The following is a 21,659-nucleotide window of genomic DNA, read 5'->3' on the forward strand; positions in this document are numbered from 1 at the left end:
GCAGGCAGAGAAACAAGGAAAGTATGACAGTCAGAAGAAAGAAATAGAAGAAAGGGATAGGAGAGAAATGAAGAGAGAAGAAGAAGAAGCACAAAAGGTGAAGGAAAAGAATCACAGAGAAGAAGAGAAGGCGAACAACAAAGAGAAGAAGAACGAAAACAAGAAGTAAGAAGGGAAGCAAGAAAGCAGGAACAACAGAGGGCAAGAAGGGATGCAGGAAAGCAAATGGAAGTGGAAGAAGAAATAAAACAGAATTTAAGGTGACGAGATCTTGATGCCAGTTTCATTCTTAAAGAAAGAATAAGACCAAGTGACGAAATACAGGGGCAATGGGAAACGAAAAGTGACGTTTTCCCAATGAGAGAAATGACTCAAAAATATCTAAAGTTGCATGAGAAGAGGAAAGATATGATGCAGAAAGTATTGGAGAGATGGAGAGAGAATCGATAGGATATATCAGCAACTAAGGCAGAATAGAGAGTATGGAAATCAAGGGAGTGGCAGACAATCCCTGATACCAAAACCACAGGATGAAGGGGATAACATATTTGGTGATGAACGAAGAGCATTGTCTTTGAGTAGATTACATTTATATAGGGAAGAGGAGGATAGGCACACCAGTTTGGGTAGAGCAATGTCAGACGAAGAAAGGGAGTCAGGTCGTGAGATAGGAAGGGAAGGTACATGTGCCCTCTTGAGAAGTCAAAGCCAGGACAAGGAGGTAAGATGGTCAGATCTGGAACACCCTAAGGAAAGAACATCAAATCCTATACCATATTCCAAACTTCCCCAAAAACGATTGTGTAGTGTGAGAGGAGAATCGCCACCTTATGGAAGTAGGTTAAGGTTGTTACTAGCACAAAAACAAATAGAGACGATTACCCCTGCATTTGGTAAATGAATAATGGGGTCCAATTATGGGATGGGGTTCTCACAGTTCCCCTTGCTAGAGAAGGCAGGCGCAAGACTGCAATATATTCCATGGCTCAGATGGATAAGGATAACTTAAAATGAAAGTTACCTAGTTTCTCTTCGGGGACTGGGAAATGGATACACGAATTAGAGAAAATGACTGGGGGAAATATGTTGCCCACAGGGGACATTAAAGGTCTGTTGCCAGCTATTCTTGGAGAGAGAGCTGACGACATTTGGAGTTGAGCAGGATATGCGGGTGTGACAGCACAAAACTCAGCCCATGATGAAGCACTATTTAGTAATTGTAAGGTGGATGTTTGGAGGGCTCTCAGGGTCCAGTATCCTGATACATCAGACATGGGTGCAATTATGACACGTAAAATGTAAGACGATGAAGACCATATTGCTTATATCCAGGATATTCAAGAGAAATGGCAGCTTGAGACGTGTACACCTTGGGAAGAAAAGTGGCCCTATTCTATCATATTTTGTGTCAGGGATTGCCAGAACAAGTACAGAGACAAATGAAAAAACAAGTAGGAATGGAAGAGAAGCCGTGGGCTGAGATACAGTTGACTATTGTGCATCATTGCTGCTCATTACAAGAGAAGAATAGAAAGAAAGATGAGTAAAGAAAGATTGAGGAAGCCAAGTTAGTTCCGAAGAAATTGTCAAAATGTGCAATACAAGGGGCAGTTTTGACAAGTGGAGAAGGAGTTGGAACGCAAGAAATAAGGGGTGTATCACAGGTGAATAATGTACACCCAGTGGATCAAATTGGGTATGGGTTTTGGCCACGAGGAAGGAGTTCCGGGGGCTTCAGAGGAAGTGTAGGTGGATTTCAGAACACCCAAGGTGAATTTCAAAATGCCCGGATTGAAGTCAGAATGCTCAAAGAGGATATAATGGTGGGTTCGCCAGAGGGCCAACCCCAGTGTGTTGGAATTGTGGGATAACAGGGCATATTGCATGTATTGGTAGAAGCTGAGGAAGCATGCAACAGAATGGACACAATTCAAGAGTGGGGACAGGCCATCCACCGCCATACAGCACAAAACACAAGAGGGCTATGCCCAGGATCACACATCCTATCAGACAAAGGCGCTGAAAGCACAGCAGCAGGGGTCAGTACAAATTCACCCAACACAAGGAATATCGCAACAAGCGCCTAAGCAGACACAACAGAATGCAAACACAGGACAAATACTAACACCTAGGATAGGGGGTGTCACTGTGGTAGGAGGGAGCCCTTTTACAGAGACAGGGATGAAAGTGTACCCTCAATAGTACAGCCCACGGGGTGACTTGATGTGTTCAGTACTATCAGTAACACCAGACCCCCAAGAGGAACCAAGAATCGAGGAACGATACAAGGCAAATCTTTTTCTTTTCTTGTAGACACTGGGGCGACTCGCTCTTGTATAAGGGAGGGAAAATACTCAATGTCAGGTATTTCCATGAATGCTCAAGGGTTCTCTGGAGCGATAAATTTAGTTCCTTTTACTGATAAATTACCTATTTCTATAGGGGAATGTGACATGTCTGTCCCCTTGTTATATTTGTGACAAACGCCAATTAACATTCTGGGAAGAGATTTGATATGATATGATATGATATGATATGGCATTTGTAACGCGCCTATACACAAGGGTTTCAAGTGTTTCAAGGCGCGACGAGGCGGGGAGGGGGAAATGGGGGAAGACAGACAACGATCCTACTAGGCCAGGTGTCATTCAGATCGCGCAAGTGCAGCGGTAGGGGGAAGGGAGAAAGTGCAGGGGCAGGGGAGGGGGGAAGTGCAGTACAAGGTAAGTATATATAAATAAAATGAATAGGGCCAGCTGGTGGCAAGTGCAAGGTAAGTTCAGACAAGTGCTGGGAACGGGGGCTGTAGGGATACAGAGACAGTCCCGCAGTGCAGGGGTTGCCAGGGAGGCAGTGCAAGTGGAGAGTGGCTGGGCCCAGGACCGAGGTCGGCGAGAGTGGCCCAGTTGCAGATTCGGTGCAGATTCAGCGAAGAATTAGCAGGGGAGAGGGAGAGAGAAAGCAGAAGCAAAGAGGAAGGTTTTGAGGTGCTTCCGGAACCGTAGATGGTTCTCCTCAAGTTTCAGGGAGGCAGGAAGGCTGTTCCAGAGGGAGGCCCCTGCCGCGGGCAGAGATCTACCCCCAGCTGGTTGCTTCGAGAAGCGGCTGACCCTGAGGGAGTTGGAGACGGATGAGCGAAGGGCTCGGGAAGGAAGATATTTAGGAAGAGAGAGTTGAAGGTATTTAGGCCCCAGGCCCCAGAAGGCCTTGTGGACAATGCAGAGGGTTTTGAACTTAATCCTCGCAGCCACTGGGAGCCAGTGTAGAGACTTCAGTCCTGGAGAGATACGGTCCCTGGGCTTAAGGCCAAGGACAAGTCTCGCAGTTCTGTTCTGGATGAGTTGCAGAGGGCGGAGAGTGGAGGCAGGCAGATTAAGATACAGGCTGTTACAGTAGTCCAGCTTTGAGAGAACCAGGGCTCGTGAGATAGTGAGCTTCTGGGGCAAGGAGAGGAAGGGAAGAATACCTCTGAGGAGGTGCAGCTGGTAGTGTGACTTCTTAGAGACGTCAGATATATGAGGAGAGAAGGAGAGTGTGGAGTCGAAGATAACCCCGAGGTTTTTTGCCGTGCAGGTAGGTGCAGGAAGAGGGCTAAGAGAGGCCGGCCAGAGAGCTGCAGGGAAGGAGGGAGTGGGTGTGCCGATGAGTAGAATCTCAGTCTTACTGGCATTAAGGCAGAGGTCATTGGCAGCACACCATTCCTGGATAGCAGACAGAGAGTCAGAGATGAGGGAAGGAGAGGAGGAGGCCGAGGGTAGCCTGAAAATGAGCTGGGTATCGTCCGCATAGCACTGAAAGTTGGGGCAGAGAGCGGCGATGCGGTGGGCAAGGAGTGCCAGGTACTGGTTGAACAGCCAGGGGGAGAGATTTGATCCCTGGGGGACACCACAGGTAGAGAACAAGATGTCAGAGAGGAAGGACCCCAGTTGGACCTGGGAGGGTCGATTGGATAGGAAAGAGGTCAGCCACGCCAGAGCCTGACCAGTGATACCCAGGTTATCACGGAGACGGTTGAGCAGGATGGCATGGTTGACAGTGTCAAAGGCAGAAGAGAGATCGAGCAGAATGAGAACACACAGAGTGTTGGAGTCAAGGTTCAAGAGTAGGTCCTCACGGATGTTCAGGAGAGCAGTTTCCGTGCTTCTGGCAGCTCTGAAGCCAGATTGATGGTCATGAAGACTGCCAACAGATTCAGCATGGAGGTTAAGCTGGGAGATGGCCAATTTCTCCAGGAGCTTGCCCAGGAAGGGAGTGATGGAGATTGGGCGATAGTTAGCCGGGCAGGAGGGGTCAGAAGAGGGTTTCTTAAGAAGAGGGTGCACAAGGGAGTGCTTAAGGGGGGATGGGAAGACTCCAGAGGCGAAGGAGTGGTTGCAAAAGTCAGCCAGGGCAGGAGCCAGGGCGTCGATGTGGTCCTTGATATGAGACTTTCATAGATCGGACTTGTCTGGAAACCTCGTCAGCAGAAAAAAGGGGAAAGGCAGAGAAGGAGGGAGGGGGGGGTGGCTGTAGAATGGCCAGAGGAAGAGCCAGGAAGAGAGGGAGGGAGGTGATAGGAGGAGAGTGAGGACAGGATGTCCTGAGTTTTAGAGATGAAGTGAGAGCCAAGTGCAGTGCAGAGGGCCTGGGAGGGGACAGGAGAGTTAGAGACTGCAGCAGGGTTGGCAAGCTCCTTGCAGATTTTAAAGAGTTCGGCCGAGTTGTTAGATGCCGCAGAGATGCGGGCTTGGATAAGGGCTCTCTTCTTGGAGAGAACGGAGAGACGGTATTGCCTTTGGAGCAGGCGGCAGGCCAGTTTGTCAGAGGATGAACATGAAGCACGCCATTTCCTCTCTGCCACCCTGCACTTGCGTTTAAGGGTGACGAGCTCCGAGTCATACCAGGAGTTACATTTGGCTTTGGGCTTCAGGCGGATTCTCATGACAGGGGCAAGGATATCAAGAGTATCAGATATAGCAGAGTGGACCATGGAGAGGGCAGTGTCATGGTGGGAGTCAGCCGAATGGGGAGGGGGGGTGCGAAGGTGGCAGCGAAAGCCTCAACTGACACACGCTTCATGGGTCAGATGACCGAGAAGGTGGGTGGCAGTGATGAGGGTGGCTTTGTCAGTGGGGTAGGGAGGGTGATGTGGGAGGATGGGAGAAAGTGATCACTCCAGGAGAGAGGAGTGGAGAGAGGGACGGAGAGGGGAAGGTCAGAAGAGATCAGAGCATCAAGAGTGTGCCCTGCAGAATGAGTAGGCCCAGACGGGAGAATAGAGAGTGAGAGAGAGTCGCAGAGGTCACAAAAGAGTCCCGTGGGGGGACAGGAGACATCCAAGTGGATGTTGAAGTCACCAAGAAAGAGGAGTTGAGTGGTTGAGGACAGGAGTGAGGAGGAGAGGTCAGCCCACTCGGAGAGGAAGGAGGAGATTTGACCAGGTGGCCGATAGATAGTAGCCACGGTAAGGGAATGGCTAGGAGAGAGAGAGAGACGGCAGACAAGGCATTCAAAAGAGGAGTATGACTGCGTAGGAGTGACAGTGGCAGGAATCCACTCAGGGAAGATAAGGGCTACACCCCCCCTGCACGGTTGGGCCTGGGCACGGAGAGGATCTTGTAGCCGTCAGGTAGGAGTGTGTCAAAGCTGGTGACAGAGCTGGCCGTGAACCATGTCTCAGTGAGACCGAGGACGTCAAGGTCCAGTTCCTCAAGAAGGTGACAGATATCAGAAGAATGCTTGATTGCAGAGCGAGAGTTAAGAGTGGCAATGTGGAGAAGGTTGCCATCCTTGAAGGACTTCCGGGGAGGGGTACAGATCAGGGGTACGCCCTGTGGAGGTGTAGAAGAAGGAGCAAGAGAGGGGGCAGGGAGGGAGGGTAGAGGCAAGGTAGCCCAGGACAGAGGAGGGGGGACAGCAGGAGAGGAAAGGAAGTTAATGAGGCATGGGAAGCGTCTGTCAAAGAGGTGAAGGTTGGCCTGAGGGCCTTGGACCAAGACGGTCCCGTTAGCGTAGACATTAATGATGGCCTTAGAGGAGTGGAAGGAGGCCAAGAGGACATCCCAACGGGTGCCACCATTAATGGGAGAAGAGGAGAAAGGAGAGAGCACAGAGACCATATGAAGGGTCCATAGGTCAGGCAAAGGCACGAAAAAGAGGACGTCAGTGAGAGTTTCCTTGGAGCAGGCACTAGTGTAGGTGTCAGCGATAGGGAGACCTGGGTTGGAGACCAGGATGTCCTTTTTAAACTTTTTCCTACCAGATTTAGTGAGGAGAGCAGGGTAGTCAATAGAGAAGCAGTTAGAGAAGATAGGCGAGATAGAGAGCACCATGGAGTAGGAGGGAGTGGGGGAGGAGGACAGACGATACGAGAGCACGCAGACAGTGAGAGAGCGGCCAGCCCTAGTTTACCACATTACAGAACAGTGCACCTCCAGTGCATGAGTGCGTATTAGGTACAGAGGCCACCTAAGTTTGAGAATCCTGCGGGGGGAGAAAAACCCTGGTTACCACAATTCAGAACAGTGAGAGCGTATTAGGTACAGAGGCCACCTAAGTTTGAGAATCCTGCGGGGGGAGAAAAACCCTGATTACCACAATTCAAAACAGTGAGAGCGTATTAGGTACAGAGGCCACCTAAGTTTGAGAATCCTGCGGGGGGAGAAAAACCGTGGTTACCACAATTCAGAACAGTGAGAGCGTATTAGGTACAGAGGCCACCTAAGTTTGAGAATCCTGCGGGGGAGAAAAACCCTGGTTACCACAATTCAGAACAGTGAGAGCGTATTAGGTACAGAGGCCACCTAAGTTTGAGAATCCTGCGGGGGGAGAAAATCCCTGGTTAACACAACTGTGGGACATAGTGAGGAGAAGAAAGCAAAGAGAGTGGGCACCACTATACGATATTCACATTTCTCAAATGATGTTTCAGGAATCCACTCAGGGAAGATAAGGGCTACACCCCCCCTGCACGGTTGGGCCTGGGCACGGAGAGGATCTTGTAGCCGTCAGGTAGGAGTGTGTCAAAGCTGGTGACAGAGCTGGCCGTGAACCATGTCTCAGTGAGACCGAGGACGTCAAGGTCCAGTTCCTCAAGAAGGTGACAGATATCAGAAGAATGCTTGATTGCAGAGCGAGAGTTAAGAGTGGCAATGTGGAGAAGGTTGCCATCCTTGAAGGACTTCCGGGGAGGGGTACAGATCAGGGGTACGCCCTGTGGAGGTGTAGAAGAAGGAGCAAGAGAGGGGGCAGGGAGGGAGGGTAGAGGCAAGGTAGCCGAGGACAGAGGAGGGGGGACAGCAGGAGAGGAAAGGAAGTTAATGAGGCATGGGAAGCGTCTGTCAAAGAGGTGAAGGTTGGCCTGAGGGCCTTGGACCAAGACGGTCCCGTTAGCGTAGACATTAATGATGGCCTTAGAGGAGTGGAAGGAGGCCAAGAGGACATCCCAACGGGTGCCACCATTAATGGGAGAAGAGGAGAAAGGAGAGAGCACAGAGACCATATGAAGGGTCCATAGGTCAGGCGAAGGCACGAAAAAGAGGATGTCAGTGAGAGTTTCCTTGGAGCAGGCACTAGTGTAGGTGTCAGCGATAGGGAGACCTGGGTTGGAGACCAGGATGTCCTTTTTAAACTTTTTCCTACCAGATTTAGTGAGGAGAGCAGGGTAGTCAATAGAGAAGCAGTTAGAGAAGATAGGCGAGATAGAGAGCACCATGGAGTAGGAGGGAGTGGGGGAGGAGGACAGACGATACGAGAGCACGCAGACAGTGAGAGAGCGGCCAGCCCTAGTTTACCACATTACAGAACAGTGCACCTCCAGTGCATGAGTGCGTATTAGGTACAGAGGCCACCTAAGTTTGAGAATCCTGCGGGGGGGAGAAAAACCCTGGTTACCACAATTCAGAACAGTGAGAGCGTATGAGGTACAGAGGCCACCTAAGTTTGAGAATCCTGCGGGGGGAGAAAAACCCTGATTACCACAATTCAAAACAGTGAGAGCGTATTAGGTACAGAGGCCACCTAAGTTTGAGAATCCTGCGGGGGGAGAAAAACCCTGGTTACCACAATTCAGAACAGTGAGAGCGTATTAGGTACAGAGGCCACCTAAGTTTGAGAATCCTGCGGGGGAGAAAAACCCTGGTTACCACAATTCAGAACAGTGAGAGCGTATTAGGTACAGAGGCCACCTAAGTTTGAGAATCCTGCGGGGGGAGAAAAACCCTGGTTAACACAACTGTGGGACATAGTGAGGAGAAGAAAGCAAAGAGAGTGGGCACCACTATACGATATTCACATTTCTCAAATGATTGTTTCTGTGTAGAAGTTTCATTGCTCTGAAGATTCCTTGTTGTCAAATTATAAAAAGGAGCTGGCTGTGACGAATAAGGAGACACCCTAATTCAAAAATACACAAGAAGCCAAAGACCAAGTGGGATGCAAGGTCACACAGCCGCTCTCTTAGAAGACCCAATCAGGGTATGTAAGTTATGTGAACTCTACAAAGCTTGATAGACTCCAAAGTAAAATTGTTTACATATTCAAAAAATAATGATAATAATGAAAGTTCAGTGGTATTTCATAAAGATTTTTACCAATCACTGGTTATGTGAAAAAAAACGTCTCTTGGTATGAGGCGTCACTGATATCTTCTTAGTGAGGAAAGCCAATAGCATTTTATGTCAGACCAAAACAATCTTTTGCCAATGCATTTCGGATTTACAAATCCTTCGTCAGGGCAAGTCTGTAGTTAACATGTATATTTACATAACATCCAAAAGAAAGTGTATCACAATGCACGTTCACAAAAATATAAATAACATACCAATCATTGTAGTGGTAGAAAGATCGGTTGATACATAAAAGAAAAATAGAAAAAGAGAAAGAATAAGCAATAAGAAGTCTGTAAGTAATGAGGTTAGCGATGACAAGAAATGCAGCTCGCGTTTACCTGAGAAAACTCCTCGCTGGTCTCATGGTAAGCTCCCCTGACATTATGAAACGTACTGTTTACACGGATCCCACCCGGGTTCCTTACAATGTCTCTCTTATATTTCAGCTTATCTGCGCCTTGGCGTTGATTTTGTCCGGGCAGCTTTCTGCCCACCACATGGTTCTGGTTCTCCAAGCCACTTTCCATGCAAGCATTCTGCCATTTTCTCAGGTAAACGCGAGCTGCATTTCTTGTCATCGCTAACCTCATTACTTACAGACTTCTTATTGCTCATTCTTTCTCTCTTTCTATTTTTCTTTTATGTATCAACCGATCTTTCTACCACTACAATGATTGGTATGTTATTTATATTTTTGTGAATGTGCATTGTGATACACTTTCTTTTGGATGTTATGTAAATATACATGTTAACTACAGACTTGCCCTGACGAAGGATTTGTAAATCCGAAATGCATTGGCAAAAGATTGTTTTGGTCTGACATAAAATGCTATTGGCTTTCCTCACTAAGAAGATATTAGTGACGCCTCATACCAAGAGACGTATTTTTTCACAAAACCAGTGATTGATAAAAATCTTTATGAAATACCACTGAACTTTCATTATTATAATTATTTTTTGAATATGTAAACAATTTTACTTTGGAGTCTATCAAGCTTTGTAGAGTTCACATAACTTACATACCCTGATTGGGTCTACATAGTGAGGAGAAGACACCATGCGAAGAAGTGACCAGGAATAGATGGGGTGGGCCGGGAGAGGTGAAGAAGAAGTGCAGGCGCCAGGCGTCCCCTGCGGACACCTGCAGACACACAGGGAGCCGCAACCATAAGAGCCGCCCTTTGCCTAAGGGGCCCTTAGCCGAGGGGGCTGCCGGGCAGGGGGCTGCCCAGGAAAGGGGTGGATATAGGCATAGTGAGGAGGGTGGGGGGGTGGGCGGGCAGGGAGGCGGGAAGGGAGAGGAGGACCAGGAAGTGGGAGGGGGGAAGCAGCACAACAACATGCTCAGAGTGCGAGGCAAAAATTTCAATAATGTAGCACAAACTCACGGAGGCCCGCAGGGCCAGGCAGGGCTTCCAGAAGCCTGGAGATCCATCAGGCTACTGGCGACTGCTCTCCCACGCTCCAAAGAAACAAAGAAACGAGCGGGGGGAGCAGCCGTCGAGTAGGCCAAGAGGGAGGCAGCCAGGCAGCCAATCAGAGGCGGGGGTGGGCGGGCAGGGAGGCGGGAAGGGAGAGAAGGACCAGGAAGTGGGAGGGGGGAAGCAGCACAACAACGCGCTCAGAGCGCGAGGCAAACATTTCAATAATGTAGCACAAACTCACGGAGGCCCACAGGGCCAGGCAGGGCTTCCCTAAGCCTGCAGATCCCTCAGGCTACCGGCGACGGCTCTCCCACGCTCCGAAGAAACAAAAAAAAAGATGACAAAACTTAACATGACGATTTCATTCACTGATCAAGGAATAGTGTGCTCCACTCCAGGAATACACTTTTTAAATGTAGGAGAGTTTATAATATCATTTACAGGACAAGTGGCTCTACGAGGAGTTCTGGTAGCTTCAGAAGTCTCCATGTATGGGGTGAGCATTTTATTAACATGGCTACCTGGATTAGTAGGGGAAATTGTAAGGATACCTGATGAATTTGTATTTAGACCACAAGTACCTATGGATGAGGAAGAAGGGCAGACTATTCCTATTGCACTTCAAGCAGCTATATAGGGGAAATAACAATGCTTGAAGGGGTGGATGATGAAGGTAGATCACTGAGAACAGTGATAGCTCTTGAAGAGGGATACAGATCAACTGACATAACAGATGAAGATATGTTGAGAGCTGAATGTATAGATGATGATGTATTGGATTTTTAAGCATTAAATACTGGATAAAGATCGAGAAAAAGGAAGTCCCACAGCGAATGGCACTGATGTGGCAAAGACCAGCGTTTTTTCAAGAAGACACAGAAAAAGTTCCAATTGTCCTTTGGACTACGGGCCCTTATGAAGTGGGCATATTGAAGGGAATAGGGGAGGTTAAAATAAAACATAATCCAGGAGCAATTTTACCCTGAACAAAACAGTACCCCATGTCTTGCGAAGCTGATGAAGGCATAGTTAAGACAATTTCTGCATTGATGAATCAGGGAATCTTAGTACCATCAGTCCCCATACAATACTGTGGTGTATCCGATTAGAAAATCTAAAGGGTGGTTGTTGATATTTATTGAGGACTTGCGCCCTCTTAATCAAATTGTGGAAGCAGAGTTCCCTTTAGTTCCGAATCCAGCGGCAATATTGTATAGCATCCCAGTTGAAGCAAAGTACTTCACAGTGATCGATTTGAAAAATGCATTTTTCTCGATCCCGTTGCACAAAGACTCACAAGACCTTACTTCCTTTACATTCAGACAAAAGAGACTAAACCATACCCATTTACCTCAAGGGTACTACAAGTCCCCATCTATCTTTAATAAGGTCCTAGAGATGGATTTAGGTAACATTGAGCTCAAGAGTTTGGTAATTCAATACGTAGATGACATATTACTCTGTAGTAAAACAGAGGATGAAAGTAGGCAAGACTCAGTTCAGTTAATGACTATATTGGCAGACAAGGGATACAAAGTAGATAAAGAGAAATTACAGTATTGCCAGGAAGAGGTGTCATACATAGACCAGGTAATATCACATGAAGGAAAGAAAGTGACACCTGAGAGAGCTGAGGCTATCATGAAGACACCAAAACCAAATACAGAGAGGCAAATGCATCAATTTCTGGGCTTATGCAATTATTACAGGGTCTGGGTGTTCGACTACAGCAAGTACAAAAAACTGCTTTTGCAAGCACTTAAGAAAGTGCAAGTTGGTAAGGAAAAGATAGAATGGACTGAAGAAATAAATGAAGGATTTGAGGAATTAAAAAGAGCAATCTGTATAGCTCCAGTTTTGGGACTCCCCAATTATAGTGAAAAACGGTATTTATTTTTGCACACTAATTGTCATGAAAACACATGTACATGCAGAGAGCCACTAACCTGGATCAGGGTGCAGTTCTTTGAAAACAGGGGAAAAACCTGAGAACCTTACAGCCCTCCGCCTGAGTGACAAGGAACGGAGGGACGTAAAACCCCTAGGGAAACCCTCTGGGGAAGAAAACCCTGTGCAGGAATTGGGAGCGAAGGTCTTCGGTTGGTCTTCGGTTGTCTGAAGCTGGACGAGAATGCTGTCTTCAGGAATGGATACTCTCAGGAGATGGTAACAACACGCCGTCTATATGAGATAAGGAAAGGCGTGAGTAATTAATACAAGAATGTGGAAAAATGCTGTGAGAGCGGATATACCTGTCATGTATATGCAGTGAGGTTACAATCTGATAAATTCTGTGGAGCAGTCGGAGCTTTCTGTGTGGACGAAAAAAGGAAAGAAAGAATGAGTAAGCCAGGTAAGACTCTATTTGTCAAGAGGTATTCCTTAATAGTCCCCAATGACCTCCGTAGAGGGGGTGCGATGACAAAGGGCTCGAATCCTGCTGTTCGCAAAGGCAAATATCACAGCAGGGGAGTTCCTGGTATGAAGTGGCACAGTAAAAACAAAGACGCTACAAGAAAGAAGAATACCTTGATTTCCAGCTGACCCGTGAGTGCTCCAGTTCTGGTAATGGTAGGTGTAGGCTTACCGTGTTCAGCAGACGCGGACCCTAATGATAGAACAGGTTGCCCGGAACCTACTTTCGAGCACAGCCGAGAAGGAATGCCTACCGGGTTGAACAACATCAAAGGGCGCATGTGGTGGGTGGACGTAACCACGGTGATGAAGCTCTGAAAGGATAGGAGAGTTATGAGTTTGACACTAGCAAGGAGCATGAAAAAGTGAGTACCCTAGTTGGCGTACTTATGGAGCGTTATGTATAGGAGTAGCAAGGCACTGGGGCTTAGCTGCCAACTGCATATATTCTGTCATGTGATACCATGGAGGCAGGGCTTCGGTACAGTCCGCAACAGCTAGACGATCGCCCATCGCATGGTGCTTCCAGGCAGCCATGATGGGAAGGGTACTGGCAACAGTGTAGCGAAGCCTGCCACAGCACCACTAGGACCAACGCCCATAGTGGGAAGTAACACTAAAGGGTCAGTAATGACAGCAGTACTTACACAAAGAACAACACTAGGGTATAAACCTTTGGCATATAACAGTGGTTTTTAAAAAAAATATATATATTTTATACATAAACTTTTCATTTCTTACTCATCACAGTGGGATTTTAGATTCAGTCATCAGAGGACATTTTCCATGCGAACAATCTTTGGCTGTTGCCGCATTTGTGATTGAGAAGTGCACAAGTATTACCATGGGATGTGCAATGACGCTATATGTGGAGCACAACTTATTTGCCATTTACAGAAACCCAAAGGTACATTGACAACACAAAAATCTTCTGCATATGAAGTGATGATCTCTAATTCATCGATTAAAATTGTAAGGTGTAAAATAGTCAACCCAGCCACATTTGTAGCTGAACCTGTAGAAGAAGGCGATTATGTGCATGATTGTGCTAATTATGTTGAGTTTTATGATGATACACTCTGTGTGAAAGAAAATCCTTTAGCGGGAGGGGAGATTCTCTTTATTGATGGCTCTTCAAAAATCGACCACCAATCTAGTGGGGAGAGGCATTCAGGATCTGCAGTTGGAAGATATAGATTAAATGGTGAATTTGAGGTAGTGGCAAGTGCAAGACTACATCCCATTTTTCAGCACAGGCATAAAAATTGTTAGTGTTTATTGTTGTGCTCAAGAAACACAAGGATCAGGAAGTGAGGGTGCATATAAATGCAGGGCTGTCATGTTGGAAAAGGAAGGGTTATCTCTGTGTAGATGGCACTCCAGTCTTAATTGGACAGTCTCATTAAGGCACTACAAATCCAAGTAGCCTTAGTGGTTGTAAAATGCGCCGCACATACTAAACAAAAAGAATTTATCTCTAGTGGAAAGGAAGCCACAGACCTAGAAGGCAAAAGCTTAGAGTATTCCTCAGAAATTCCAAGATTCGAAACTGAGAATGTTAAAGAAGTATTGAGCAGAGGCATGCTGATATGAGAGGGATTTAATATGCTGGCAATTACGCAACTAATATAGATACAGGGTAGAGCCCGACAAGAAGAACAGGAGCTATGGAGACATAGGGCCTCATTACACGGTAGGCGGTGAGCCATGGTGCTATTAGCGCCATGGCTCATGCCGGTAAAATACTGGCACCGCCTTGGCGGAAAGGGGATTTACCGCCCCATTCCAAGGTTGGAGGGGCGGTAAATCCCCTTTCCGCCATTTCCCTTCCCCATTCCCATTTCTGCCCCATAGGGCTCTATGGAAATGGGGAAGGCGCTAATTACGCCACCACAATTTTGCGGTGCCGTAATTAGCTCCGAGGTCCCTTAGCGGGTTGGATTTTAACGCCTGCAAGAAGCAGGCGTTAAATCCTCCAACCCGCAAAGGGACCTCGTAGTACGGCGGTAAGGGTTAACGGTCACCGTTGCCATTAATGGTGACCGTTAACCCTTACCGCCGTCCGTGTATTGAGGCCCATAGAGGGTGTTCATTATCCCCCAAGGAAGCACTATAGAGACAGGAAAGCACTGGTTAGCCAGTGATGCCAGCAGCATTACTGAAAGTCAGATTTGAGCATCTGCATTACCCAGCTCATATAACCTAAAAAAGTCTTGCTGCCCCCATTGAAAAGGACTGGTTTGTTCTCAATTTATTGCAACACATCAGACAGTTAATTGTGAATTGCATCATGTGTCAATCATTTACTACTGGGCATACACTAAGAACAATACCCCCGCCCAAATGGCCCATTTCAGCATTTACATATTCACTACGTCACTATGCTGCATATATGTAATGGCTATAGGTATCTATTAGTGGTGGTGTGTCCCTTTTCTTGATGGATCAGAGCTGGTCAATGTACACCCCCTGATGCCACCTGTGCAGAGAAGTTCCTAGTGTGCAAAGTATTTCTAATATGGGGTCTGTGTGAAGTATTGAGGTCCAATAATGACCCACACTTTGTCGATGAGCTGTTTGAACAAATAGGTCTTTTATTGTGCATAAAGCATATGGTATCTGCTCAACGGCCTCCTAAAGGAAATAATTGAAATGATTAGATTAACTTTGAAGAAGGGATAGCTATATTGCCTACCCTTAGCCTGTTATGCCCTTCAAAATCAGCCAGGTTTGGATCATCAGATTATGCCCCAATCTAGAGTCAGGAATGATGCCCAGAGTGTAGCACAGTCTCTAGGTGATGAGATGCACGATTATTTGACATGTATGACTACCAGTGTTTCTTTCATTTCAGATCAAGTCAAGCATCGGAGGGTTGAGGATCATGGAAGAAGGCGGCCCAGTAACTGATCGAAGTGAATTATATCCACCTACAAAGTTTTATGTTGGCATGAGCCAAGGTTTAATGGACCTTTTGAGGTAGACAAAGTTTCCCTTACTGCAGTTAGGGTATCTGGAAGAAGAGCTTGGTTACATGTGAGTGATGTAAAGATCTACAAAGGCGAGACACTCCCTCTAGTATCTGTTGACTTGGAAGCAAGACAAGAAGAAGAATTGCTGCGTGTGTAGACTCGATTAATGACCAAGAAAAAGGACGATAAGGAAATGTCATTTAAAACATTTCTTTTGGACTGGAATTCATTGGACACTCCTTAAAAATATTAGCAGGGAGTGCAATGGCTTGCAGAAAATTTCAGAACTTAAACATACTTTTTAGAGATTCTTTGACAAAGTAAAAAGTATATCGGCACCATGCCCAAGTGGCAATTCATTCCTCAATATTGGAAGAGAGCTCAATACCCAGATTCATTTTTGTGAAGATATCTATTTTAAGAATAACATATGGCACTAGCCGAAAGTGTCACACATAGGTTTGTGGTAGCAGTTTTTGTGTTTATACTCCAGTCATACCCTACCCTTGTTAGGATAGATGTCAATATTTTGACTTTTCTCCACAATCCAAAGAATGGCCCAGTTATAAGAAGGCTTGTAATTACAATAATTAAGCAGATTGTGCAACTAAGAATGTGATTGGTATAACTGTATTAAACATGATGCAGGGGTAAGAAAATACAGTTGCAGGAAGACTAGCAATTCAAAGAGAAATGGCATGGAAAATTAAATGTTTTTCTAGACTTTTATGCCTGAAATACGTATGCAAGTGCTTTCTCTTTTTCTTTCTGTATCTACATTTTGAAGTCTTTATTATTCTGATGGTTTAATTGAAAACACGACACCTGTGATCTTTCCTAGTATAAGTACAAACGATGATAATTTCTTTGGCGTTTTTGGGCATGTCAGACGACATAGGAGGAATTCAGAAGAAGATGACCAGGGGATAAATACGTGTCTTGACAATTCAGCTCACCTGGGGAATAATATGTGGTATTAACATATGAAAAAGGTGGGAGAGAGCATCTGATGAGAGCGGTTATGTCTCCTCTCTCATCCCCTATGCCATGAGTACAGAAAGGACATTCATTTCAAAAGAGATGTTGGCACATGATGCGAAGTGCCTCAGCCCCCTAGCAGCATGTACTACCAGAGGACAGTTGCAAGGGAGCTGGGCAACCCTGTGATCAAGACAGACATTCCCATAGCAGGATGATTATATCAAGACAATGGAAAAAGAGCCTGGATGGACCGACAAGATGCTCGTGTATCCGTCCATGGGTCAAGACAAAGTCATAGTTGCTGAAATGAAGAGGATGAATTGTTCTGACAAAACTGAAAATACTGGAGTGCCTGGATGCTGGGAGCACTCAAAGCTGTCGATCTACGGGCGAGTGATTATGACCAAAGGATGAAATAATGCCCTGTGCAGCTAATCTACTAAGGAAGGAACCAGTGCACGAGGTGCAGAAAGTGAACGATGTGTGCCTAAAGTCATGGGCCAAGAACTCTAAACTGCTGACATGGGTGAGGGATGAAGCAGGACCAGTGGCTGTAGTCCCATTGACTAATACAACACTATGCTTTGAAGCAATGTTCCAGGTTGGAGAAAATAAAGGGTGCAAGAACATAATTTATATCGCAGAAACGAAGAGGGGTCTGCTGTCCTAATGGATCGATACTGGCCCTGTGGATCCAGAGCATATATGAAGTTGCCCAGGAACTGGGGAACAGTGTGTTCCATTGTACTCATCCATGTTCCAGCCTTGGTGATTCCCCAGATCAACCTGAATATTGAGACATCTCTGAAGGTGGATGAGCACTTGACAAAAAGAAGGTCACCTGCACTCCGGTGGATGAAAAGAGAGAATTATTTCTCATCAAAATCAATAAAGGCTTATGAAGACATTCCCGATTAGCACAAGTTGTTGTACAAGACTGCTATGATAATAACATCCATATGTATGCCTGGACTCCAAACAGTAGTGGATGCCAAATGGCTGCAAATTACCAGGTGGAAGCTGTTACAGACAATCAATGCCACTATAAAAGGATTCAATGCTATAAAGGAAGAATTGAGGGCCATAGGGTTGATGACCCTCCAGAAAAGGTATGTCCTGGACATGATTACAGCAATGGAAGGAGGTGTTTGCGCCAAGGTCAGGCCTTCTTGCCGTACATTCACACCATCTCATGATGGTGAGAATGGGACCCTGACGGATGCTATAACCATCTTGAGAGAATTGCACATGAAAATGGAGGAGGAGACAGAGGCTATTGGAGATGATGTGTGGTTCTGATACCTGTTTTCATGGATTCCCGACTGGATGGTGAGTATATTTAAGTTTCTTGGAGCAATATTGGGGATGATAATGTTTGGATTCTGCGCTATTAGGATAATTATTGCAAAATGCCAGAAAAAGCAAAAAAGGCCATGGAATGAAGATCATGATTGATGTGAAGGGTGAAACAGAAGACAACGTGCAGGCTGAAAGTACCTTTAGAGACTGCATAAAATCAACTATTGTGGCACCTGGGGAAACAAAGTTCCTGTATCAAAGAGATCCTAAGAATTGCATGGGATATTTGGTCTTCTGTACCCCAATTGAAGAATGTAGTTACATGACCTGAAGTGCGGACAAACACATTAAAAAAAATGTTGATATCCTGTGAGGGGTGACAAAAATATGGATATCAAAGAAACCTTTCTTAAGACAAGATTAAAAAAAGCAAGAACACTTGAGGAGGTGGGCGAGGACTTGACCAGAGGGGGGAATGTAGAGGAGCAGACGTACATATCCACAGAAAATCCTACCCCCCAATTCCCCTGTATTGGAGCCATGAGACCGTGCACTGTCTAACACCAGCTATTGTAACAATAACGCAGTGAGTATATGGAAGACGGTATCCATTAAGACAACCATATTGAATGTACCCTCGAGTTGATGACAGCCTACAGGAGAAACATGAGAAAGAGCTAAGAAAATGGACTGATGACTTCATAAGAAAGATTGCACAACACCCTGAAATACTGATCGAACACAATGTATGAATCCTAGAGGAAAAATTACAAATTATAAAATCAAGTGAACCTTGAAGTGTAAACAAAGAGGATTACACAGTAAAAGGTGCTGCAGAAATTAGAAGTATGAAGAATGTACAGACGCTCTGAAACGCAAGATAGATCAAGTCATCGTATAGGCTAGCTATACTTAATAAATAGAATGCAGGCAGAGCTGCCATTGTAAAGAAACTTTGTATTGGTATCATGAAATAATAAGCCAAAGAATCATGGAGAGAAAATGAAAGGCTCTGTCGCAGTAGAATTGCAGGTTATTGAAGCTGCGTTGCGGGGCTGTCTGGCCTGAAGTCAAGAACTGAGAAGTCGAGGTCAGCTATCTACACTGAAGAGGAACGTATGTGCAGAGGATGAATCCTCTCACGTTAAGGTGCAAGAAAGAACACAAACGATGGCAGGTTTTTAATCAATTAATTCATTTAAAATCTTGCAGAATTAGCAGCATCCTGGTCCCTTGTCACGTGAGTCAAGGATGGAAATAGGGCTTGAACTTGGAGTTCCAGATATGGTAGTGAATGCCCTCTCTCACGTTGCATTCCCAGGACGAGAATACTCTGCAAGGCCAGGTACAAAGAGAATTTCATGGCAAAAGGCATGGGTGATGAGAGATGCTGGGCTAATTGAGTGGTAGGGCAGCCTCATGTCCTATCTACATGCACCTGGGTCTTGGCTTACATGATGCTAATTGAACCGGATGTTCCAGACATGGCACAAGCGTGCCAACCAAATATATTAGTCCATATAAGGAAGGACCTTATAGCTTGAGAAACCAATGAAACACTGTGTAACTGATTTTCCTTAAATGACACGTATGGAGGGTGTCCAGTCATTATTTCGAATGGATAAAAAAGAAATGACTGAATGCTTTTTTCTTATGTATTTTTTGTTTTTGGGGTTGGTATAGGAAAAATATGTGTCTTTTCCCCAAAAAACAGGGTTTTGGGTGGGGACCCCCACAAAAAAAAGGTGCCTTCAGTCATTTTTTTCCCGATCCTTTTGATTAGAACGTATTGTATTTGACCCTTTTGTTTTCAAAACTTTAACTATAAACTGTATGGAGAGCTAGGCATAAGTTGTCCACCTGATATCAGACAGCCAATGATAAACTTAGTTCCTATATGACTGTATATCTAGTTGGGACTCTTAACCAGTCCCAACCCTTGATAGGTTTTTCATTATTGCCAAGTAAGTAAGTATATAATAGTATTTTTTGTGAAAATCGCTGTGATTGAGCATACGTCCGTTGATGTTCATTGTAAACTCCGTTTTAGATAATTGTTAATAAAACAGCAACTTGCCAGCTTCTTGTGTTTGTCCGGTTATTGGGACTCAGAATTACTTTGGTGTAATCCCATCCAGTAATAGATGCATGTTCCAAGGGCCATAAACTCACCTTCTACCACTCTTGGCCTGCAAGGGGTACAAGGCTGAATGTGCCACAAGCCATTGGCCTACTACAGCGGTACACTAGATTTAGTTATGCAAGGGCTCGCTGCAGCTGCCTTCACCACTGAAAAGAGATCCACAATTGTAATTGGATGCTGCGTGACATTGTATGTGGAGCATTCAGTATTTGCAATCTTAGAAATATCGAAGTCTACTCTGACAACACAGAGAGCATCGGCATATAAGATTATTTTTTCAAGCCCAAATATTCATATAGTGCGATGCAAAACACCAAATCCAGCCACGTTCCTAACAGAAGTGTGCACAGACGAAGACTTGCACCGACACGACTGTGCCACATACTAAGGTGAAAAAGATGACATCCCCAAAGCAAAGGACAGGTCACTAGAGGGGGTGGAAGTACTCTTTGTTGACGGTTTAGCAAACAATTAACCAGGACATAGGACAGAGTCTTAAGGGCACAGCGGTAGTGCACCTCAAAGCAAGAGAATAGGAAACATTGGTGAGGAAGAGATTACCCATGCACTATTCAGCACAAGCAGCGGACTTCGTGGCGCTCATCGAGGCTCTTTGAGCATCACGAGGATGCCAGGTGACAATTCATTCAGACTTGGAATACGTCACTGCCAGGTTGTCACAATGGAAAAAGAGAGGATTCAGTAGAGCTGACGGGTACCAAGTGCAACACGCCGCACTATTAGATACATTGATTTCTGCACTGTCACAACGATCTGTTGCAGCGGTAGTTAAGTGCACCGCCCACAGGGAAAGCGGACATCATGTGAATTTGTGAGGTTGGAGTGGACTGGGGAGCCAGTTATAGGTAGTACATTTTCCTCTTATCGGGGCAACACCAAAGGAATCGTACAAGATTACTGCAGCAATGACGCAATACGCGATCAGCAAAGAAACCTGTCACATGAACTAAAGAGGGATGAGGTAGTGGGAGAAAGTCAGAGAGTGAAAAGGTAATTGAGGCGAGTAGGGAAACCAAGAAAAGATGAGGGGGACACGTGGTGAGTGCAGTGAAGATGGGGAGGACCTTTTATTTTTCAACTGTTTTTCCATCATAGTAGGAATCAGCAAACCACTATGCTACCGCAAGAAAAAGAAATTTACACCTGCAGAGATCACATCTACTAGGCAAGGAACAATTGGTCTTTGGTCCAAAATGTAACATGTATGGGGGGGGCGTGGCCACCAACTGCGCAATGCAGTAGACGTGTGCCTCTGGAGCTCCCGCTGCCGCGGCTTAACATCCTGTTATAAACGACTACTTAAGGATATCTGGTGATCCCCAAAATACGCTCGCCGGGGCGTGATACCCCAGGGCACATCTGGGGCGAATTCCAGCCTGAAACGCACCGGGGCGGCAGAGGTTGGAGCGAGGTAAGGAGACGACGGTGCGGCCCGACGACAAACCAAGATGGCCGCCGGAGCGCTGGGCGTGCTTTGAAGGGGGGCTGGACCATCCACACAACCTGCGGTGGTTGCCAGCTTGCATCGGAGACGGAGCTCCGGAGAACTGGTGGGGACCAGGAGCAGAGGCAAGGCCCCTTGGGACCCCGACTGGAGGAATTGGTGTGCCGGGCTCTGAGCCGCCTGCCGGACGAGGAGAAACAAGCGTGGCCAGTTGGTCGCCACGGCAGAGCCCCGTACACAGCGGAGGCAACCCCCGTCATCTGGAACCGTCTGAAGGGGGAGAGGTCTCCCATTTCTTCCCTGTCCTCAGTGAACTGAGGCCACCTAAAAGGGGACGTGGTGGCACAACACACTAAACCTGGCTGAACCCGA

The 21,659-nt window shown here is 46.2% G+C and overlaps 1 long non-coding RNA gene across 1 annotated transcript in view; it reads left to right on the plus strand.

Annotated features, from left to right (window-relative positions):
- Nucleotides 1–19,744, plus strand: part of LOC138525676 (uncharacterized) — a 235,840-nt gene extending 216,096 nt beyond the window's left edge. The window contains exon 3 of the long non-coding RNA XR_011283407.1: nucleotides 15,282–19,744. This is a non-coding gene — a long non-coding RNA (uncharacterized lncRNA). The remainder of the gene's footprint in view (nucleotides 1–15,281) is intronic.
- Nucleotides 19,745–21,659: the final 1,915 nt, after the last annotated feature.

The sequence above is a fragment of the Ambystoma mexicanum genome, chromosome 7p (assembly GCF_040938575.1).
Source record: "Ambystoma mexicanum isolate Mex_15411 chromosome 7p, UKY_AmexF1_1, whole genome shotgun sequence".
In the NCBI taxonomy this organism is placed as follows: Eukaryota; Metazoa; Chordata; class Amphibia; order Caudata; family Ambystomatidae; genus Ambystoma; species Ambystoma mexicanum.